This window comes from Nicrophorus vespilloides, unplaced genomic scaffold (genome assembly GCF_001412225.1).
Source record: "Nicrophorus vespilloides isolate i.1.1-1 unplaced genomic scaffold, Nicve_v1.0, whole genome shotgun sequence".
In the NCBI taxonomy this organism is placed as follows: domain Eukaryota; kingdom Metazoa; phylum Arthropoda; class Insecta; order Coleoptera; family Silphidae; genus Nicrophorus; species Nicrophorus vespilloides.
This window is the reverse complement of record NW_017096594.1, coordinates 770,621-785,348: the sequence shown is the minus strand read 5'-3', so window position 1 is coordinate 785,348 and position 14,728 is coordinate 770,621. Positions and strand designations below refer to the sequence as shown.

The 14,728-nt window shown below is 29.5% G+C and overlaps 1 protein-coding gene across 2 annotated transcripts in view; it reads left to right on the top strand.

Annotated features, from left to right (window-relative positions):
- The window catches only part of LOC108557490 (transmembrane and TPR repeat-containing protein 1-like), a 274,214-nt gene that overhangs the window by 77,332 nt on the left and 182,154 nt on the right, over positions 1-14,728 (top strand). For both annotated transcript variants that reach the window (XM_017914017.1, XM_017914018.1), the window contains exon 2: positions 14,513-14,532. The gene's annotated coding sequence lies outside the window, so the exon portion shown is untranslated. The remainder of the gene's footprint in view (positions 1-14,512; positions 14,533-14,728) is intronic.

Here is a 14,728-nt window from a genome sequence, read left to right as displayed (position 1 = left end):
AATGCTGAATTGTAAAATTTTCTTATCAATTTGTTTGGACGATCTGAATTTTATCAATTATTAATAGGAAAATCTGAATTCTAAACTGTTCTTATTAATTATCTAAAATGTGTTTCCTAATTAGATGAAATTAGAATACATTTATTCATTCATTGAAAATTTTAAGTCTCTTTGTAAATTTTAAGACTTTTTTACTGAATTTGCTGAATTGACAAAAAAAATGAATGTAAAACAAGATGACAAAACACATATTTCTCAACCTTCCTACGGTCTCTGTAAACACACGTGCCTTATCTGTGAACACTTAGGACATATAGGACTAGGACTATTCCCTAGGAGAGAGGGAGAGGAAAGTCGAATTGCAAAACGGCCGACGAGAAGGGTACGCGGAAATGGGCGGATAAGGGTTTTTTTTTCGGTCCTCACCCGCACCCCCACTGATTATGAATTTATCGCGGGATCCGGACAAGCGTTTCCGGTCCCGTTGATTGCGAACGGATACACAGAATCCCGAGGTGCACTCAGCCGAGCCTCATAATTCAGTTACCCACACACCCACTCACATCCACATCCATATACATACTTGTACATACACACATCTACACATACAGAAGCACGTCTATTCGTGCACGTTCCTGCGGAGAGGAAACTTCGGATCAATTCCATCGATGTGGCAAGGTCCGAAACGAAAAACTAACTTAAGGTCCAATTTCTATATCGCATTGTTTTCTCCTCCAAGAATCTCCTTCTTCGCTTTGCTTCAGTTCCTACCGGCCCCAATTTATTAGCGACCCAATCAAAAATTCCACCTTTCCTACTGCCTTTAACAACTCAACTCGACCCACCCGATTTCTTCCCTCTCGCACCCTTCTCTTCTCTCTGCCATCCAATCTTTTCTCGTTAAGCTCCGCTGCTGCCATGGACAAAAATAAATATTTTCCGGGAACATATATGCCTCCGACAAACACGCAATCCAATATTACTCTATTACAAAAGAACATCTCGTTAAATTGCATTGGATGAACCCCAACTATTAGCTACATCCTGAAATATCATTTTCAATCAACGATATTATTACGTACAAAATTGCGCAGACTGTTAGTAATTATGTATAAAACTACTGTAATTATAGCAATACCTCATATTGTGCGTCTTCGATCAGTCCGATCAGTATTAACTAAACTGTAAAAAAAATGATATTGTGGTATTGCTGTAATTACAAATAGAAATAATAAGAGAATACAATACATATCAAAACATGAAAAAAGACAACAACAATTACAACAAAAGTTTAGAAACACTAAAGCAGAGTAAAATACATTGTCTAATTGAATTTATATTCTGATTATTTATTTTGTTTTAACTATACTTTTTTGTGTTTAACGTTTGTATAAAGTTTATTATAAAAGCACAATAATGCTCTTCTTTATAACCGTTACATCGATTTATATAGATGTAATCCATCATTGGGACATTAATTATGTGAAAGAACGCAAAATGTGACAATAAAACTGACAAGCATTGACTATCCAATAGTGAACTCTCTTTATAATAATCAATATCTGAGTGCTTTGAAAGGATATTTTTATAGAACAATAATGTATATTACTTTGTAGAGACGTAATACATTGTTATTGGTTTTATTGAAAATAATAGAAAAATTATGGATTGAAAGACTAAGGTCGATAGCCTTTATATTTTATAATTTCTATTTTTTTTTAAATTTATGTTAATTTTTATCATAAATGAAATATTAATTATTACTTTTGTTCTAAGAAAAACTAAAATAAATTTGTTAGCCCGGCACATGCACCAATAATAAAATAACTAACAAAAATAACAAAATGGCTTTTCAAAAAATGGTCCATTAAAATAATAAATGTGATTTTAATAATTTCTGTAATTAAGTAATTTCATGTTTTTTGTAGTAAACGTGGTTATTATTATTAATTGAATATGATGATGTATATTCCTCTAAATTACTCCAAATGGGGTAAAAATATATTCTTCGGGGTAATATTAACATTAACTAAATTTCTATGTATTCATGAAAAAACATTGGAATTGTACTCAGCATCAATGTATCAATGTATTATTTTGGGGTAATAATTTAAAAAATTTCCCGAGACCTGCTTTAAAGTGAATTTTAATATTTGTGCAAATCTAGATGAACAAAATTAATAAAAGAATATTTCTTTAAATATTAACCTTTTGCGGTCGGAGACTTTCGAAGATCACGTTTTCAAATGGTTTTATTGTATATTATTATTTAATGGAGTATTTCGGTAACGCAAGTGGCACTTCTACAAAACTAAAGTTAAAGCTTTTACAATAGCCTTGCATACAATTTTGTTTAAGCCAAGTGTTATGTGTAAAAATATAAGGGCGGATATATATGCCGCATGTCCGCAAATGGTAAAAATAGTTAATTCATTACTACTTTTGAACATATATGCATATTTCTTCACCATATTTATCTATTTATTTTTCTTCGTATTTTTTTTTTCCTGTTTTCTTATTACAACTTTCTCATACCGTATTTTATGATCAAGTGAAATTCCGATGTTTATCGAATTCCGAAGTTCTCGGTAAAGCGATGCGGGGCATCTGCATGACGACAACACGAATATATAAGATGATTTATGTTCATCCCTTGAACTTTATAATCATTATTCAAATGAATTCTCATATTTGAGGGACGACAAGGCAAAGGTTAGGCCTTGTTTCAAAAGTTTCGACGGTTTCTCTTTTCTCTCTCATTCTCTCCCTAATATTTTTTTTTCTAACCCAAAGAGCAGCGACCGTCTTCTCTCCTTAAAAAAATATATAGATGTGTATTTACAAGGCCGCTCATTTATTTCGGATACTGATGGCAAATATAATTAATGGAAGAGAATTTTCGTGTTCTTCCATGCCGAAAGAATAATAAAATGTCACATTGATATACATCTCGGATGAGAATAAATATCTTAAAAAAATATTGAAACTTTTTCACATTTATATAACATTTTTTGTATATTATTTCAATATATATAACCAATCAACTATTCCTTTATAAAAACAATGACTTAGTGTTAAGTTGTCAATTTCTTAATAATTTATAATTATAATCTATTTTTTTTCATATTTTAAATCAATAATTTGCATTCACATTTTCAATTAAAATTCAGTTTGGTTCTTAATTAAAATGCCGGAGATTGTCAACTAAAAAATTAATTAATTGACAAAAAAAATGTAATTAATTTCTCTACGTAAATTTTATATGACTTTGTTACATAATGTTGTAAACCGTTGATTGAACAATTATAGTCAAGTAAAATATAAACTAAAATATGTAGTAAGTCTTGGTTATAAAATCGAATTTGCAAATGAAAGTAATAAATATTAATTAAAAAATGGGAACATGTACGATCTTAGCGTTTTCGCAATTGCAGAAAGTATTGCGTGTGGAATTATAATTCAAATTTACGATCGTACCAGGTCGCCCCGTTCGAATATAAAATTGAAAATGTGACATTTATACGTTCCTAAAATGCAGTGCAATTTTAATAAACCTTATGGATTTATTGCCCGCTCGTTAACTACAATTAACGGACTTAACGGGTTTATAACTTTGTAGCCTATAATTGTATCCATTACGTTTATAATAGCCTAGAAGGGAAAAAAAATGAATGACTTTTATTAATTCAAGTTTTCATTTTAAAATGAAAATATCCTTGTAATTTCAAGGTATTTTATAGATTAATTTTTTATGAATGAAGCAATAGTATTGTTTCTTAACAATCCAGTACTTGACTTTGAATTTGTTACATCGGTGGTAGTGTGGTATCCCACAGTAATTGCCTGCCTATAGTATACAATTTTAGGTAATTTGAAGCAGAATGTTCGTGTTATCTTTTCTAATAGAAATATGGTACAAATATTTCAGTTCTGAAACATTATTTTCATTACTTTAATTATAGAATTTCTCAGTACCATGAAAAAAAGTCCTTTAGTTTTGTGACATGTTTAAGAATTGATTCAAAATAAAGTTTAGATTACATGGAGTCTGGTACAAGTATGTTACAATCATGCTAGCAACGGCACTTTTAAAAACTCTGGGATACATTTGTATCCCATCGACTTTTTGGTCAATTTTAAAAATAAATTAATGTCTTTTTATACTTCAAATTAACTATTAAATTTTCATAGAAGAGTTCTTCGGAAGTACTTTTTTTATATTAGAAAATTTAGTATCTACATCGCGCATATACTAAAAATATAAAATATATTCCAGTAAGTATGAATATTGAACATGGGAGTTATGAATACATAACCAATAAATGTGTTTAAATATTGGTATAACTTTTAAAACAAATGTATCTGTAAGAAATACGAAACAATCAATAACAGTATTTTGTTACGAAGAAATAAAAAAAAAATAGAGAATACGTTGTATATTTAGAAACTGTAACCGTGTGTTTGCTGTAGTAAAATGTTTGTAATGAAACACTTATTTAAGATTCGGGTGGGACAAACAACAAACAGCACAAAAAACTGTGTAATTTTGTAAACAATAATTTAGAAATTACTGTAATTACTACAACATTCCAATTATCTTCTATACACTTGGCCTGTTTACAAAGTGATTCGTGTTGTGTTGCGTGAAATTACACATTCGGATGTAATTACGTAACTCCCAATAGCAAGAACACAGAAAAAAGAATGTGTGTATATATACAGTGAGCGTTCACTTAAGATACATCCTTTGAGCGGGCGTTATTACCTACTTGATTATTTATGGAGCTTTGATCAAACTAACGTGCAAATATCCGTACGTACGTACATCATTGTAAGTTAATGGTGTTAGACAAACTAATTGTCGGGTGATTCAACGTGGAACATTCATAGTTTTATTATTTTTTCATGTTTTCAAGTTTTATATTTTGATTTTAGAAAAAATATATGACCGAATAACACAAAAAAATTAATAACTAATTTATTTGATTGAAACATATGAAAGTTAGTGATTTCGCGAATTTGCAGTATGAAAGACCTCTATCCAAAAGTTTGTTTTTATATATTTTGCGTACGTAAGTGCGAACACGTGTACCATAATCTAGTAAATACGTGCATTTATATAATAATTTATCATCCATTTAAAGTACATTCACTTAAGGTAATGTAAATTGTATATACATTTTGTAAGTTAATTGAGCACTGACTATATATGAATATAATGAGAAGAATATAAAATAAAATTGAAAGAAGTATTCAATTTGCAGATGCCTGAGTCTGAGAGTATTAATATTGTGTACGTTAGTGCGAACGTGTTTACCATAAAACATCAAATACTTATTTGTATGCGAATTTATCAATTAAATATTAAACACATGTATTAAGTTAAGTCATGAACAGACAATTGTTTAGCATGTGTTAATTGTGTACTCATTATGTACTTTAACATTATGTGCATTTACTGTATATATACAGAGAGTGAAGGAACATGAAAATAAATACGTGTAGATAGTCAGGAAATGTGTGTGTTAATGGACAGGCGTTTCGACGGTATGTAATTTTCTTGGCATCCGCCGTCAGGTTAATTATTGGCAGGTAAAGGCTTTGTGGTTAGGTGAATGTTTCTTGTGATGAAATTATGCGCGATGGGGGAGAATCGATGGTGCGACGAGCCAGAGGTGTTGTCAATATCGCGATTTAACCGCGCCAGCTAGCTGATCAACACATGTATAGATAATAGGCTGCATTCACTGTAATGGATAGACATGATTACACACGGTGTATCTAGTTTTAGTATACGCTGTGAATAGCGATGCCAAAACAGATAACCTCACGCTTATACGCCGTGATTGCGCGTTCCGTTGTATTATTTGATGTACATTCTCATCTATTAAAAGCCCCCAAGTCCAATCTTCCGCCGATCCCATTGTTCCAAACGCTTCAACACACCCGCACATACAAAATACACAATCATACACACTCTGACAAATATCAACTGAATAACTACGAATTCAATCCCGGCACATCAACTATTTAGACACAAGTGAATAGACAAGTTTTCCAATTCACTGTTCATTATTTAATCCCAGATTTAATATGAATAACAACAAGGCAATCACAGATGATTTACATCATACCGATTTGTAAATTTTAGTACACATAATATCTGTTATATACATACTTTTTATATTTTATATAATTTGCATGTATGCAATCGATGTTTATTACAACGTATACTTTGGCGACGAAATCCAATATCACATAACATTTTTTTTTTATAAAACAAGGTAAAGTAAATGTTTAAGCCTAAACTTCATTTTGTTTTAAATAAACAGTTAATTTTATGTTTTTATATGAATATATGAAATCAATTGTAAAATATAAATGGTCCATGTATAGTATTTGATCCAGCTGACATCATTGTACGTTCTTATAGATATTTGTACGTTACTCCGGACAGAGGTATAAATAATACTTATTTTATGTAGGTAGAGATAGAAAATAAATACAAATAATCATATTTTTCTTATCTAGATTTTTAATTTAAAATATAATAAAACCAATAATTAAATAACAATTATTATTATATAGTTAATTATCCACCACAACATCTTCTTGAATTTCTTACATAGAGAATATTTTACCTATTTCAAAGAAACCTATAAACTTATTTATGTTAGGAAATGAATATTCATCTTCGTCTTTGTAATTATGGAAGTGCATTTTTTATTTGCTTTAAGAGAATAATTTGCTATTCAGCGTAGTTTGCTTTATGTTGCTTTCAGTTCTGAGAAGTTTGAATAAATAAGACTTCTGCTCAGTTGCTTTCGTTTCTATGCAGTATAATATACATTTCTTTGGCTTAGATCCAACTAAAGCTTCATCAGTTTTTTATCATCCATGTTTTAATAGAATAATTCCTGTACAACAAACATTATTTCTTTCTCACATAAATATTTATTTTTACTTAATTTTTGTTCGCATCGTCACTGATTTCTTTTCATTTAGAATGTTTATATATGCAAGATTTTTGCTCAGATATTTCAGGTTCTTAACATTATAAAATACAAGTCATTGGCATAGATCCAAGATTCAAGTTTTTCAACTATTTTTATTCTGATGTAACATGGATTTAATCCTATCTCGTGTATTCACCTCTTTTAATACTGCACATGACGTAACACATTAATCTTATATATTTAAAATTTAAAAATACACGTCGACAGTGATATTATTAATGATATAATAATCATATTCAACTACCTAAAAGAAAATTACTAAATAAGTACAATATTATTCCTTATTAATAAATTTTCAATTTTGTCTTATTCATTGGGATTATTATACACGAGACTTTTGCTTTATTGATTAAGCCTCAATGGCAAAAAAATAATCCTTTTTTAAATTATAATTACTTATTCTCAATGATGTTCTCATGAACCATCATCGACAAAGGCTTATTGCGATACCCATTCTTATTATACCGAGTTATCCCTCATTAGTCCTTTTCCTTCAAATAATCCTATTATCTTATATATCTCTTGAGATGAATAGATTTCGTTTATCCATCTTTCATAATTAATAAATGGATTTTTTATCTTTTTCAAGAATTATTGTTTCTTCTCAATATTTTTTTATTTTATATAAATATATAACATTTCTCTAATGAAGCTTCCGTTTCTATATTTAGGTTAATTTTAACAAAAAAAACTTATATTGTTTATGTTTAATGCATTATTAATTTCAATTTAAATATTTATAAATTATATTATATAATATATGTATTTAGTGTATATTGATACAAATATTATTCGAATTGCTTTAGAGAAATTGAATTGAATAATTCAAAGCTATCAACTATTTAAACCCTCGCTTTTCCATTTTCCATTTTCCTATTCATTATTTATTTATTCTGTATTTTGGAGAATAGGCGGGAATAACAGATGATTTATATCTCGCCGTTTTCTGACATTAAGATAATATAATCATTCCTTTATATACGGAACATCGTTTCTTTCTCATATAGATATTTAATTTTATTCAGAGCAAAACAATGCCCTCGTTCAATACCAAAATAATCCTTTTTTCACCCTAATTACTTATCCTCGATTATGTTTTCATGAACCCATCACTAACAAAGGCGATGCCCCTTCAGATTATACCAACTTATCCCTCATTATCCATGTTCTTCAAAAGATGCTTTATGTATATCATTAAATGAATAGATTGATTATTTTCTTCTTTCATAACTAAGATATTGCGTAAATTTATTTGAATATTTTTATATATTAAATCAAATTTTATGTATTTTCTTAAAATTATTATTAACTATACCATATTAAGCTTTTTCGGACATGCGGCGGATATATACGCCCTATCCTTTATACTGTATATTTTAAAAATACACAGCAGTTTTGCGTTTGATAGTTGGAAAAAAATGATGTCTTTTTTTTATTTTAAAAATTATTTAGTTAGTATTGACAAAAAAATAAATGTACAGAATTGACATTTTTATCAAAAATATTAAGCAATTTGAATAATTATCAAAACTTGTATAAACGAAACTAATAAACAAATGATCTTGTTAACCTTAAAAGAAATCTGTGCAAGCAATGCGGATTACAGCTAACGAACCGAACGACGCACAAAAGCAATTGTAATAATAAAGGTTGGAAAGCATAACAGACGTAACCAGATTTTGTTTGCTGAACGGAAATATACAGTGGAATTAATTCGGCGAATTAATAGAATGCTTGGTCCTCGGAGCGCTACAAAAATAAACACAAATTCTTTTGCGCCCTGCGAAGCCGTGTGAACGACGCAAGGCATTTATTATTTCTGTTCTTTTATACCTTTTTTGTAAATAAATACATTGTATTTTATTTCTTGCTTGCCAAAAAATCCTTCCCTATTCGAGTCTGCATTTCCATTTAAGTATTGGATTGCCAAACTTTCATCTGAAGTTTATGTAATATAGTCATAATTAGTTCATATTTATGAAAGTAGATGGCGTGGTTCATTAACACCAAATAACTAACTGTCAAGTTATAAATATTGTCATCCAATTAGTACTAATTCTATTTGATATATTAACCAGTTTTAAAAATACACGCACCGTCACAACAAGATCGCTAGTTATCTGCACTGGTCAATACTCAAAGAACTTGGCCAGCAAGTGCCTGAGCATTGGTACGATCACCAGCCTACCCGGGTCGTAGAAAGCGATGATGTAGTCGTAATGTACAATCAGGCTGTAATAACGGATCGTACCATAGGAGCTAACCGATCGGACATCATCATCCAGTGTCGTGTCCCAGGGATGGAATTCTGGACACAGTGGAATATTGTCTGGTGTTGTTGTTGTGGAGTCTCAGTAGTTGGGAATTAAATAATTCAATTGGTTTAAAACAAGTTTATTATAATTGGTACTCTTGGGGTCCCTTTCCAAGACAATGTTGTTACTTCTATCTGTCTTTCAAGGTTTTACTGAGACTATGCTCATCATATAAACGTTTTACTGAGACTATGTCAGTCTTTGAAGGTTTTACTGAAACTAATTCTAAATAGTTATTCTACTTCCAAAGTTAATTCTTATTAATACAGAGTGGGAGTTGTGATCGGGAGTAGGGTTTGATTATATTGATTACTAAGCGTTCCCACGGGAATTGGCTTTGGTGGTTTTGTTTATTATTAAGACCGGAACAAATTCCTATGCATTTGTTTATATGAAAAAGATGATCGATTACGATTGTACATGTAACGAACTTTATATGTTTATTTTAAGGACTTGAATTCGGTATAAAGGTATAGGAGTATCGATGGGAATGTTTACGCTTGGTCCCCTTTGTTTATATTAAAGTGTATCGAACTGGAATCACGGTAGAGATTCCTTTATGCTAATGTTTATGTTTATATAATAATGCGACTAAGAGACGCCTTCGATGTGTAATATCTAAACGTCCTCATCCCGAATAATTTACTTTTTGGGCTAACTCCTGTATTAATTTTTAAAAATACTTACTTATTTTAAAATATGACACAGAATCATTAAAAAAAATAATCTTAACATTAATACAGCTTTAAATCGCATGTTTTAACTAAATAAATAAGATTCCTTGCTATTATTTATTAAAATTGTTTTATTTGTGTTTTGTAAATATTTTGATGTATGATATTTGGAGAAGGAAAGCGCCTGCTGTGCAGCGAAATTCGTTTCATGTTTTAATATTTCGACAGAGTAAATAAGTTTAAAGCGAATTTATCATCAAAACAAAAGGGGCGATGATTGATGTTGTTATGGCAGTATTAAGGAGTATTTTTACTACAAACGTCAATATGCTTTAAAATACATTTTCTTAAATATATATTTTCTCAACCAACATTAATAAATAAATCCAGATATTCCAAATAAATCCAGAAAACGTTTATATAAATCCATCTGTATTTTTGAGAAGAATATCTAAAAAAAGAATATCTTAAAAAAAATATTTACTTAAATCACAAAAAAAGTTGTAAAGAAAATAAAGTATCTTTGTTTTAAGTATAAAATATATATTATGTACTTAATATACAATTCAATTTTTAAAAAGGGCAGAGCTCTTAATGCGATAAGAATGTCTACTTCAAGGTAAGCCCTGGAAATAATAGAGCATCGGCTATCTTACCTAAGCTTATCTAAATTTAACGAAGGCGTACGGTCTTGGAGTAAAACTGGTTTCACAAGAAAAGCTATTAAGCAAGACTATGAGGAAATCTGGATACTTTAAATAAAAGCTATAAACAATGTATTTTGTTAAATGTTTATCTTTTGTTGGGGTAGTAGAGTTAAAGACGTCTAAATTCGTCTTTAATATCAAGTCAATAAAGTTTTGTATATATGTTACATAGTAAAACATACTATTATTATTTTGATAATATTTTATCGGGATTTACTTCTTCAATATTGGATACAATTATTGCATTTGCTAAAGATTTAAAACTTGAATCCCGGGACTAGGGATTATAAAAACTAGCTAAGTTTATGAATTTTATTCTCGGGAAATCTTAGGAAGCACCCACTAGTGAGAATTGCAACGAAATAGATTAAATTATTTCATTTTCTAATATCTTCCTACCTCAAAGATAAAGTTCGAAAAACGAGCTTCCGCTCTATTTAATAGTAAACTTGGCAAGCTGATACTTAAAAAAAATATTTCCTTTATTAATTTACAAAAAAGTTTTAATATAAATTCGGTTCACGTGACTGGTGACTAGGAATATAAACAGGATACTTAAGTTACTTCCTTCCGTTTTGTTTTCGTCATCAACTATCCTTCCTACTGACAGGCAGAAGTTACATTTTGTTCGAAAACCGAGTTTCCACTATACTGTAATACAAGTTAACTTGACAAGCTGCAAGTAATTTATATGCATAATTTATTTCGAAATTAATGGTTAAAATATATTTCATTTGATGTCGGAAATTTGCTGTTCATGCATTAATCCAATTTTATTTGTATGTCATTCGAACTGAACTCATGCGACAATATATTATATGAAATATGTATGTAGAATAACACTCATCGCAGTATTCCTTTATTACATTCATAAAAGATTCATAATAGCATATTTCCACAAACCTCCAACGCCACGTATACAGTTTTTCCTGCAAGCAAATTGCCCTTCTTATCTCGCGGTTATTTATAATCTAGTATTGTTATGCAATGCGAAAAAGAGCGAAGTTTAACATAATTAATATAAACATACCCTATAGATTTGCGTAATCTGGTCAAGGTTATTGTAATCTATATCGCTTTGTTGCATATAAACTTCCGTTATTCAGATTAGTTTAATTTATAACGTTGTTATTATATAATTATGTAATATTTTAATTTGTACAAAAGCTTTGGAATTAAAGAAATTTATTAAATCATAAATATATGTACACGCATTACTTTATTATACCATAATAGAAATGAGTATTATTAATATTATATATAATTATTCAGGAAAACTACTGAATACTTAGGTAATTTGTGCCTACTTTATATATATATTATAATTAATATAACAATTTTAATATCGTGATCTGTGAACGGTAACCTGCGGCTCTTTATATGAGACATTGCGGCTCTTAGTTGTCACTCCACGTAAGTTGATGGCTATGTTGCGGCTCCCTAAACTTGTTTAATAGTCAAAATCTTAAAAATGGCTCTTTACTTTACAAACTTTATAAACTAGATAATAGTTTTAGTAGAACAGATGACATGGATTTCAGCAGAACTAGTGATGATTACGTTTCACAAGCAGCAGTTATCAATAGCCATGTCCTTTTTTATCGGCCTATGTTATGAAAAATATGTGCTAGAAGAACTTTTGCAATTTCGGGAAAGAGCGAGCAATTTATCCCTGAGAGCGTTTTTCCCCCGAGTGGAAATATTTGATCGGAATAAGAACAGATAGGACAAGAGCGGCTTAATACCTCCGCCAATACATCTATTTGCAGGGCGAAAGAAATATGGTATAACGAGTATAAAAAAAAAACAAACAAATCATGAAATAAAAGCACGTCTAGTCGCTTTGCAGTAGAAAGCTTTTATGTTGTTGGCGCCAGTTTAATTATTCCGTTTGATTCGCAGCATCTGAATATCCTTACGTCATGTCCTTCTCTTTGCAGCTGTCCTGTTGCGGGTTTTCTTTCATCCGTCTGCGTCTCTTCACTTTGCGACAGCTGAGAAGAATTTCAATAAATACTTCTGTTGATCCAAAAAAAAATTGAAAATAAATAAAAACGTGTCGAGGATTTTCGAATGTCAGCGCCGTGCCGTCATCATCGAATTCCTGAGATGTCGGAATCGCGGCTGACTGAAAAAAAGGAGACCAAAAAAGAAATAAATAAAAAAAGGAAGCTAGGAAAGGCTCAAGGCTGATTAATCCGCGACGCGGCAGCTTTGCGACTTCGGAATTTTGAATATATAGTCCTTTAATCCCGCGCCGATCCCAACGTTTATCGGCAGAGCGTACACGTCTAAAAGGATTCCTAAAATTTAATCGCTCGCATTCATCCATACTAGGATTAGCGAGTTTTATATGTTTACGTACTTTTTCCTAGTTTTTGTTTACTTTTATTCATTTTTTGCTCATCTTCAACTCTTTTTATTTGTATTTATATACTTTTGTTGGTTGTGAAGCTTCTGAACTAAAGGCGGAAGAAGGAATGGGAACGCCGCGGCGCGTAATTATTTTTAAGGGACTCCTTTTTAATAATTAAATAGCGCACACTGCATACATATTACGTTGATTAATTTTTGCCGGAGCAGAAACCAAATGAATGCAACTTTAAATTTTAAACAATACACAAAGGCGCTTTTCACAATGCACACAGCTGCCATCTGGGCTCAAACAAATCATTCTTTCACTTGTTTTTGGAAACAATGTTTATGTGCTTTTATTATCAAGCCGTTATTTGTATTTGGCGCCCTTTTTATAAATTCCCACTATTCTTCAATTTCCACAAATATTTCAATATTGTATGGAATACAATTAATGTATCAATCCTTGCATTTTATTGAAAACTTCATCACTTTTATACCAACTACTAAAATATACTTTATATTTAAATAATTATTTGCTCATTAAAATTTAGATAATGAGCATAATAAATCATTTCAATTCCTAATTGAAAACAAAATATTTTAAAATAATGAATAATATTATTTAAAACCATCATTTGAATTTGGCGCCATACACAAATTTCGTGACATTGATACAGTGAATATTTTATTAATGAATACCTAGTTCTGATATTAGTGTATCTATTTATAAAAGTGTGCATATATAAAAATAAGTTTTAAAGTCCACGATTAGTGCGGTTTTAAACTGCTAAATATTTACAGAAAACAATTACTCGCATTATGCGAAGTATTGCTTAATTAATTAATTTTCTTCCATAATTAATAAACTTGATAAAAATATCCTAAAAATGGGATACATACAGATTCTAAATAGTTCATTATGTGAATGTTATACAAATACTAACTATACCATTTATTTGTTTAGAATAATGTAGTAATATTGATAAATTCTTTACATAACGAATCAATTAGACATCAATAACAAAGTACATATCGTAATTAACACAAATCGACAAATTTATGAGACGTAAATATAGATAACATTAATTTATATAACAAATTAAAGCGATATAGTTTAATAAATTTGTCCTATATTATATGCAGTAATTTACTTCCATTACTATTTATAATATTATTTATAATTTATACTTCAACGATTATGTAATATTTTTATTAATTCATATTATTATTGTACTTATTGAAAATCTGGCAACAAGAATAATTTATATATTATTTTACAATGAAACCCAAATATCATTTTTCTTTTAATTACTATTAATTTATTTTACTTTAAAACACATCCGTGATTATGTTTCAAATTATCAATATAAAAAGAATCTATTCAAATTATAAATAATGAGTATAAAACGATAATACTAATTAATATTTTATTTATGTTTCAGGTTCAAATTTAGTGAAAACTGTAAGTATTAAATTCTACTTTTATTGTTTATAGTTTAGAATTTTTTATAATAAACTATTACATTATTTATTATGGTTATAATATATATATAGTAAACGGATTAATTAATCTGGAAGCTATTAGATGTTAAATATGACGATGATCAGAGGAAATGGATTATTAATTGAATATTAAGATGCAATGGCCGGGACGCAAT